A 10,322-nucleotide genomic window follows, 5' to 3' on the forward strand; every position below is an offset into this window, starting at 1 on the left:
TAATTTTTTGAGCTGAATCACGATGACAAGCTGTAGAAAGCACATCATATACATAATTTGTACGAGACTCTTGAGATTGTCCCCAAAAGTCTTGTCGTATCCTCATTAGTACATCACGATCGATTAGCTGATAACATTTTTTTGCACACAATCAATGGATGAAATACTTTGAACAAATTCACGTGACATATATAAGGCAGAAGCTCGTTGTGGTCTCTGCTTTGGAATCCTGTTTATGAAAGTGTAGCATCTTTTTGCAGAGGTTTGGGCAACAATAACCTCATTAGTTACATCTCCATCATTATCCTCATTACATACATTAGCATGTTCAACATGCATGCCATTAAGCGGAACATAGCATTGCAATGGGCTCCCATCCAGCATTGTCAGCTGTTTAATAGGCCATTTAACTAGGGTGATACTATCCACTTGCGGCATAGTTTGAAATTCATTTGCACTTTCAATAGCCACACCCACACAATCATCACCAAGTTGTTGAAAGTTGACACATTCAAATGGAAACACATATAAGATAGACCCTTGATTGATAGTTTGCATCATGCTCTCATCCTTTAGAAGAACCATCTCATTCTTCCAAGATTGTCGGATTTGCATGTCAAGTTCTGGAGATGTTATCGGTATTGCATCTACAATTGGAGGTTCCACAGGCTCTTCTTGATCTGCATCACTGCATCTTTCACTCCACTCTCCAAATTCCAGCTCCCTTGTGAAAGGCCTTAAAAGCATTTTTGGCCAATGAACATTACTCCATAATGCATTTTTTAGATAAATGGTATCCATTGTAGGGAATGGTAGTTCCACATCCTTCAAGCATTCCTCCACAAGTAATGACACATTTCCTTGACCAATCTTTGTTCCACTACAAGTGAAATTTGGATCAATTCTACACACGCAGCCAATACCAACAGAATCATTGTTCAACATCATGTAGACCCTCCCTCCAGATTGGAAATCCATCCTGCACATAATCATGTTGGACTTGTTACACTAGTAATCAAATCTAGCAAGCAATTTTTTTTTTATTGGAACCTACATCAGACTCTACCATGAAGTATAGCTCTACCATGTGGCCGAGCTAGAACTAGCTCTATCATATGGTAGAGATAGAACCCATTGAAGACTATCTCTACTATGTGGTGGAGTTAGACTTCAAAGCATTCTAGCGATACCATGGTGTCTAGATAGATTATTTTGATATAGCTCTACCACATGGTAGAGCTAGATCAATGAATTCTAGCTCCGTTACATGATATAGTTACATTGATGCATTCTAGCTCCACCACATGATATAGCTACTAGATAGTAGAGCTAGTTCAATATATTCTAGCTCCACCACATGGTAGAGCTAGACCTCTAGGCATTCTAGGTCTACAACGTGGTTTATGGTACAGCTAGATTGATGCATTCTAACTCCACCACATGGTAGAGCTAGACCTTAAAGTTCTATGATGTGGTCTAGGTAGAATACAGCTCTACCACGTGGTAGAGCTAGATCAAATACTTTGAGGTCTAGCTCTACCATGTGGTGGAGCTAGAATTGCATTTAAGGTCTAGCTCTACCATGTGGTGGAGCTAGAATGCATTGATCTAACTGTGTACCATGCAGATCAACAAAACTAATTACTCCAAGAAGAGACCTACTTCACATGACAAGAACCAAGGAGCTAGAATTGCATTTGATCTTGCTCTACGACGTGGTAGAGCTATATTCTACCTAAACCACATCGTAGAGCTAGAATTATTTGAGGTCTAGCTCTACCATGTGGTGGAGCTAATGCAGATCAATAAAACGAATTACTCCAAGAAGAGACCTACTTCACATGATGAGAACCAAGGATCTAGAAAAAAGGTCAGACTCCATTATAAACTTGTAGTCTCTCATTCAATGCAATAGAAGTGTTTATGTAATCATGGTTTGTGTGTGAATTGATCTTCCCTAGTCCTGGATACCTAACAATCTATGGTAGGAATCAATGTTTCAAATTCAGGGCTTGTTATAGGAATTGCATCTGTAATTGGAGGATCAGAATGATCCCCTTCTTCATCACCGCTATATCTTTCGTTTGATCAAATTAAGTTGCCATTCATGATAGTAGATTGCAAAATAATCTTTGGCCATCGAACGGCACTCCATAATGAGTCTTGGAGAGATGAAGTATCCATTGTAGGAAAAGGTAGGACCACATCTTTCAAACATTCCTCCACTAGTATGGATACATTTCCTTGCCCTATCTTTGTACCAAAATCCCCTTGAATTTATACATATACTTTAACCTATAATAAAAGCTATAATCAAACTTATAAGCTTACAGTTATATTTATTAAATAAGCTATAATATAGTAGCATTAAAATAAGCTTTTATTAACTATAAGTTACTATAATAAGCTATATAGTTATAAATATTAATATAATTTAAGTTACTATAAGTTATATAGTTATAGTTGTAGGTTAATATATAGGTTAATGTATATAATTTAAGTCACTATAGGTTATTAATAAACTTTAAATTATATAGGTTTATATATAATAGGTTTGATTTATATAGCTATAGAAAGTTTATAAATAAGATATATAAAGTATAATTATAAACTATAAATAGACTTTAAGTTATTATAGTGAACCTATTAAACCTATAAGCCAATTTATATATATCTTTAAGTCTATTTATATAATCAAACCTATAGTTACTATAGTTAATCTATTAAACCAATAAGCCTATTTATATATCTTTAAGTTACTATAGTTAACCTATTAAACCTATAAGCCTATTTATATATATCTTTAAGCCTATTTATATAAACAAACCTATAAGCCTATTAATTATAAACTTTAAGCCTATATATATAACTATAAAAGCTATATTTTTATAATCAAACCTTTAAGCCTATTGATTATAACTTTATATTACCTATTTATAAAGGTTTATTTATAAACTATAGGTTATTTATAAACTTAAATTATATGGGTTTATATATAAATAGGTTTGATTTATATAGCTATATAAAGTCTATAAATAAGTAAAGTATAATTGTAAACTATAAACATGCTTTAAGTTACTATAGTTAACCTATATATTTAAATATAGCTTTAATCCTATTTAAATAATCGCTTCACGGCCCATCGCTTCACAGCCCATCGCTTGCCTCTCTCTCCCATCCGGGCTGCTGGCTGGGCCAGCCATGCCCATCGCTCACCTCTCTCTCCCTCGCGAATCTGCCCCCGTGCGCACACATGGCAATCTCTCTCTCTCTCTCTCTGCTCCATCTTCCACCGCCATAGTTAGGCTCCTTCATTCAAATTTCAAATTTGAATTTCCCTCTCTCCAGTCAAGGGGCCATTCGCACGTGCCACTTCCACAAACACTAGGGTCTTTTCACATTACAATTAAAAAAAGACCTAACGAGGCTTGAAAAAGGTAAGTTGAAGAAGTTATAAATATCTATACCAAATAATGATCACACCTAGGGCAATGTTCAGTCTCAATACCTGTTAACCTGAGGCTCTTGATCATCAATTAATACACACATAAGCATAAATTTGTTGGTGGTTCTAGATTTAGAAGGTGAGATGGGGCTACGTATCAACTTGACACATGCCCAACACATGACCTAAAAAACATCATATTCGACACAAGCCTCACCTTATTGTTATAATTATTCCTATGCTTTACAAGGGTTATCACAACCCTTATTTGCAACCCGTGAGTTGGAATAAGTGCCTATAGGCACGGTGAGTTGGAATAAACGAGCATAAATCCCAAAAAAAAACTTAACCCTCGCCTTCTTAAACTTATCTAGTTTCAATCGGAGCTCCATGTTCACTAAATCAATTATAGAAATCTTATATGCCCCCAGATACACTTGTAGTGCAAGCATAATTGTGTTTGCTAGGTTATCATGCTCCACCCATGACAAACAATCGAGCACCCTTAGTGCAACCACATGAGACATGGTAATTTTCCACCCATATATAACACCTCTCGGGGATTACACTGAAGGTATGCTTCAAATATTAAACCCATAGGAAGGGGTTGGGCATGTAGGTAGTCCACACAATTAGAAACCCACATGCAAAACTAACACATATTGCCACATTGATGAACAAATTTGATGGAACAAGAAACAAATTTCAACATTTAGAGTTGTTTGATAACTTTTAGAAACCCTATAACCCCATAAAGGTTAGGGCCTTTACATTGACACTTAAGGCAAGGTGATCCAATGGTTTGGATCACCTTTTAGAAACTCTAATTACCCCATATAACAAATTTAAAGTTTAAATTTTAAACTTCCACGCAACCTTATCCGCGTCGCTGGCTCTCTCTCTCTGCAGGCTCTGTGGCGCAGGTTCGTTGGGGGTTGCTTGCGATGCGACTGCCTGGCTTCAGCTGCTCTCTTCTTGCGATGCAACTGCCTGCTGGCTTCAGCTGCTCTCTTCTTGCAGGCAAAGAGCCATGTCGACACCCTCTCCCAAGCATCTGAATGCTGGATGTTAAGCCATTTGCCACGTACACATCACCAGTCGGCGACCATTCCTCAGGAGCATAGATTCAGTCGGTGACCATTCCTCAAGACCATACTTCTTAGCGAACTGGTGAACACCCTTACCCTTAGCTTTCCTGCCAGATGCATCAAGGCCACCCTTGAACTTGGTGTCTCCGCCGGGGGACTGAGGGGGGTCTTGGTCTGGATCTTCTTGGCAATGCTAGCCTCTACTCTATAAGAGTGAGATGGGTGCTTGACGACCGGCACTGCAGCTCCATGCACCTGGCGGAGGTCATCCCTGTGCACCCCTCTGCTCTGGAGATATTGGCTCAGCTTCAAGTAGATTTCTACTATTTCTGCTCTCTAATATCTCCTGCTTCTGCTCTCTACTGGCCTGTACCAGCTTTTCACTACCCAATCTTCTTGCCCGTATCAGTTTCAATATCTTCTCCCCCGTATCAGTTTCAACATCACCATTCAATTTGCTAAGAAGTGCAACCCAAATTTGTATCAGGTTTTTTCTCTTCAACCATTCTTGATTTTTTGAATTCTTGCATGCTTTTATTTTCTACTCTATGTCAATGTGTATGATCTGAATTCTAATTAACATGTTTAAAACTTTAAATCTAATCATAGATAATGATTTAATATGAGACAAAAATATGTGTACCTTGTTGTATCGTTGAATTTGATAATGGATGCGGTGATGTCCAAGTGCTAGTTGTCAATGACAAGATGGGAAAGTAGGTTTGTATTACATAAGCGACATGGACGTCGAGGAAAATTTGAAAAAGACCAAGACCATTTTAAATTCTTAAAGGGTGGGATAATTTGAATTTAAAATTGGGCGGGATAATTTGAATGCTCTACCACATGCTAGAGCTGGAGAAATGCATTCTAGCTCTACCACATGGTAGAGCTGGAGTTGAAATGACTTAAACCAGTGCAAGATGACTTGAAATGACAAACCATCCATCTAGTATCGTACCTCTATCTTGACTTGAAGAGTCAAAAATCACCTACTCTTACCTACTAGGCCTTTCAAGGTTCTATCCTAGAGCATGCACAAAAGACCCCTCTCCACCTTCTTCATAGCATAGCTTCTCCCCTCTCTCCTTTCTTGAAATTGTACTTTCCTGCTCTTACACTCTAAGCATCTCTCATAATAATGCAAGATGTAGCTCCTAATGCAAGACCTAGCTCTATGCATGAGAGCTCTTTCACTTTTTACATGAGACCTATCCATGGGAGCTCTTATAATAATGCAAGATATAGCTCTATGTATGAGAGCTCTTATAATAATTAATGCAAGATCTAACTCTATGCATGCGATCTCTATATATGAGAGCTCTTAATGCAAGACTTAGCTCTATGTATGAGAGCTCTTTCACTCTATACATGAGATCTATCCATGGGAGCTCTTATAATAATGCAAGATATAGCTCTATGCATGAGATGTATGTAAGAGAGCTCTCATAATAATGCAAGATCTAACTCTATGCATGTGAGATCTATGTATGAGAGCTTTGAATGCAAGACCTAGCTCTATGCATGAGAGCTCTTTCACTCTATACATGAGATCTATCCATGGGAACTCTTATAATAATGTAAGATATAGCTCTATGCATGCCAGCTCTATGTATGAGAGATCTTAATGTAAGACCTAGCTCTATGAATGAGCGCTCTAATGCAAGACCAAGCTCTATGAATGAGCGCTTTAATGCAAGACCAAGCTCTATGCATGGGAGCTCTATGTATGAGAGCTCTTAATGTAAGACCTAGCTCTTTGCATGAGAGCTCTAGTGCAAGACCAAGATCTCTATAGCTCTCATGCATGATATGAGAGATCTATTATGCATATGAGAGCTATTAATGCATGAGAGCTCTTACAATGCAAGAGGGATCTCATGCATGAGACCTCTTAGAATACAAGAGAGCTCCATGCATAAGATCTCATGTATGATAACTCTATATGCATGAGAGCTCATCGATATGCATAAGAGCTCTCATGCATGAGATATATATGCATGACAACCCTCTATGCATAGGAGCTCTCACAATGACTCGCACTTGATAATAGCTGATCTATATGCATGAGAGCTCTCTATGCATGAGATTTGCGATCTATATGCATGGGAGCTCTCACAATGAATCACACACAATGATAGCTCTATATTTATGAGATCTATATGCATGGATCTCTCATGGCTGAGATCCACGCTTGAGAGCTTTATATAAGATCTCTCACAATGCATGAAAACTCTCTATGTATGAGAGCTCTCACACCTTGCGTAGATATATCCTAGATCTACATGCATGAGAGCCCTCTATGCATAATCGATAACACATGCATCGGAGTAAATAAAAGTATGTAAATAATTCTCTATTGTGTTATTCTCTTGACCTCACGTCCTGACTATGCTTTGGTGTTAGGTCCTCACCACCTACCGAGTTGTGGAAAGCTCTAAACCCAATGCTCTCTTTTTTATGTTGCAACCCACAAGGGTGCTATGGGAGTTTTTTATGTTGCAACCCACAAGGGTGCTATGGGAGTTTTTTATGTTGCAACCCACAAGGGTGCTATGGGAGTTTTTTATAAGAGCATTAGAGATCTCATGGCTGCAAGAGATCTCTATGCATAAGATCTCTTATTTTCATTTATTTGCATTGAGTGTACGAGCTCTCGTGCGCTGCATGATATCTCTATATGCATGTGAGTTCTCTATCCATGAGATCTCTCATTTATTAAGAGCTCTTTTGCATGAGAGCTCTCATTTTCATGAGTGTAAGCGCTCTCATGCATGAGAGCTACATAGAGTTCACATGCATTGAGCTCATGCATGTGAGAGATTGTTATGCCTAGAGTGATCACATGCATGATGTCAATACATAAGATCTCTCACATGTAAGAGCTTAATGCATGGATCTCTCACATACACACTGCTCTCAATGCATAGAGCTCTCAAATGCATAGAACTCTCAGTGCATAGAGATCTCACATGCACATATCTCTCAATGCATAGAGCCCAATGTATGATAAGATACTGAAACATAGTTCATAATATGGTTTTAATTGAAATTTTGCTGTATAGAAAATGTGGATATGGGAACGAGAAGGTGATACTAGTGGTCGGAAGGCAACACACCATGATGAAGTAACATTGATAATAACCCAAACGAATCCACTCTCCAAGCCCTCATCTCAAGAAATATGGATCTAGCAGATGGATTTAGTACATGATGTAGAGGATTGTCCCCTTTCAAGCCTCCATCTATGCCCCTATCTATGCCCATGTCACTACTTTTATCCTGTCCTTTATCGTCGTAATCATCTTCGATGATCCTCTCGTAACCCTTCCCATGTTTTCTTCACCATTCTTAGCTCCATGCACCTGGCGGAGTTCACCAGTATTGCCTGGGAAGTCATCCCTATGCACCCCTCTGCTCTGGAGATATTGGCTCAGCTTCAAGTAGATTCTTGACTATCTACTGCTTCTACTCGCTATACTGGCCTGTACCAGCTTTTCACTACCCAATCTTCTTGCCCGTATCAGTTTCAATATCTTCTCCCCCGTATCAGTTTCAACATCACCATTGCTAAGAAGTGCAACCCAAATATGTATTTGATTCAGGTTTTTTCTCTTCAACCATTCCTGATTTTTTGAATTCTTGCATACTTTTATTTTCTACTCTATGTCAATGTGTATGATCTGAATTCTAATTGACATGTAGAAAACTTTAAATCTAATTATAGATAATGATTTAATATGAGATAAAAATATGTGTACCTTGTTGTATCGTTGAATTTGATAATGGATGCAGTGATGTCCAAGTGCTAGTTTGTCAATGAGGACAAGATGGGAAAGTAGGTTTGTATTACATAAGCGACATGGACGTCAAGGAAAATTTGAAAAAGAGCAAGACCATTTTAAATTCTTAAAGGGCGGGATAATTTGAATTTAAAATTGGGTGGGATAATTTGAATGCTCTACCACATGCTAGAGCTGGAGAAATGCATTCTAGCTCTACCACATGGTAGAGCTAGAGTTGAAATGACTTAAACTAGTGCAAGATGACTTGAAATGACAAACCATCCATCTAGTATCGTACCTCTATCTTGACTTGAAGAGTCAAAAATCACTTACTCTTACCTACTAGGCCTTTCAAGGTTCTATGCTATGGCTGACCTTATTAGTCACACCCATTTAAGTCTAGCTCTACCACATGGTTCCACCCCAGCTAGGCTTTAGAGTGTTCTAGCTCTACCATGTGGTAGAGCTACATTTATGCAACAAAAGATTTGTGAGACAATCTGGGTATGCATAGTGAATTGATTCTTCTCTTTGTATGGGTGACCCCATCAGAGAACGGACCACACGGACTTGTGCTAGGGAAGTTGCTCTACGTCCACATCACTCCTCCGTGCATGGATTTGGGTATCGCAATCACTTCTTCTAGCGCGTCAAAGTTGGGTCACGGCGAAGATAGTGCAAAATCGCCATGCAAAATCGCCATAACAGAGTTTCGGATCCGAAATGAGCCCGAATCGCATCTGAACACAACAAGAAAGATTCGGGTCGCTTGCCACACATTTGTCCATGCATGATTCGAATTTCATGCCTCTTCAGCACCGTTTGGGCCACGGTTGGAAATTTTGGCCATTTGGCACGCTCGTGCATCTTTTTTGAGAACTCGGATTCAGACAGTTAGAAAATGAGGATCCAGGACCCCATCAGAGAACGCACCACACGAACTTGTGCTAGGGAAGTTGCTCTATGTCCACATCACTCCGTGCATGGATTTGGAGATCGCAATCAGTTCTCCCAGCACGTCAAAGTTGGGTCCCGGTGGCGAAGATAGTGCAAAATCGCCATAACAGAGTTTCGGATCCGAAATGAGTCCGAATCGCATCTCAACACAACAAGAAAGATCCGGGTTGCTTGCCACACATTTGTCCATGCATGATTCGAATTTCATGCCTCTTTGGCGCCGTTTGGGCCACTGTTGAAAATTTCCGCCATTTACCATGCTCGTGCATCTTTTTCGAGAACCCGGATTCGGACAGTTAGAAGTTCAGGATCCGGAACCCCATCAGAGAACAGACCACACGGACTTGTGTTAGGGAAGTTGCTCTATGTCTACATCACTCCGTGCATGGATTTGGGCATCGCAATTAGTTCTCCCAGCGTGTCAAAGTTGGATCCTGGCAAAGATAGTGCAAAATCGCCATAACAGAGTTTTGGATTCGAAATGAGTCCGAATCGCATCTGAACACAACAAGAAAGATCCGGGTTGCTTGCCAGACATTTGTCCATGCATGATTCCATTTTCATGCCTCTTCGGTGCCGTTTGTGCCACGGTTGGAAATTTCTGCCATTTGGCATGCTCGTGCATCTTTTTTCGTCAAGAACCCGGATTCGGACAGTTAGAAGTTGAGGATCCCGGACCCCATTAGAGAACAGACCACACGGACTTGTGCTAGGGAAGTTGCTCTATGTCCACATCACTCCGTGCATGGATTTGGGCATTGCAATCAGTTCTCCCAGCGCGTCAAAGTTGGGTCCCGGCGAAGATAGTGCAAAATCGCCATAACAGAGTTTCAGGGCTGAAATGAGTCCGAATCGCATCTAAACACAAAAATAAAATTCGGGTTGCTTGCCACACATTTGTCCATGCATGATTCGATTTTCATGCCTCTTCAGTGCCGTTTGGGCCACTGTTGGAAATTTTTGCCATTTACCATGCTCGTGCATCTTTTTCGAGAACCCAGATTTGGACAGTTAGAAGTTCGTAAAGTGGTTTATTTCTTAAAGTCC

This window comes from Cibotium barometz, chromosome 1 (genome assembly GCF_041138505.1).
Source record: "Cibotium barometz isolate CiBa-2024 chromosome 1, ASM4113850v1, whole genome shotgun sequence".
NCBI classification, from domain to species: Eukaryota; Viridiplantae; Streptophyta; class Polypodiopsida; order Cyatheales; family Cibotiaceae; genus Cibotium; species Cibotium barometz.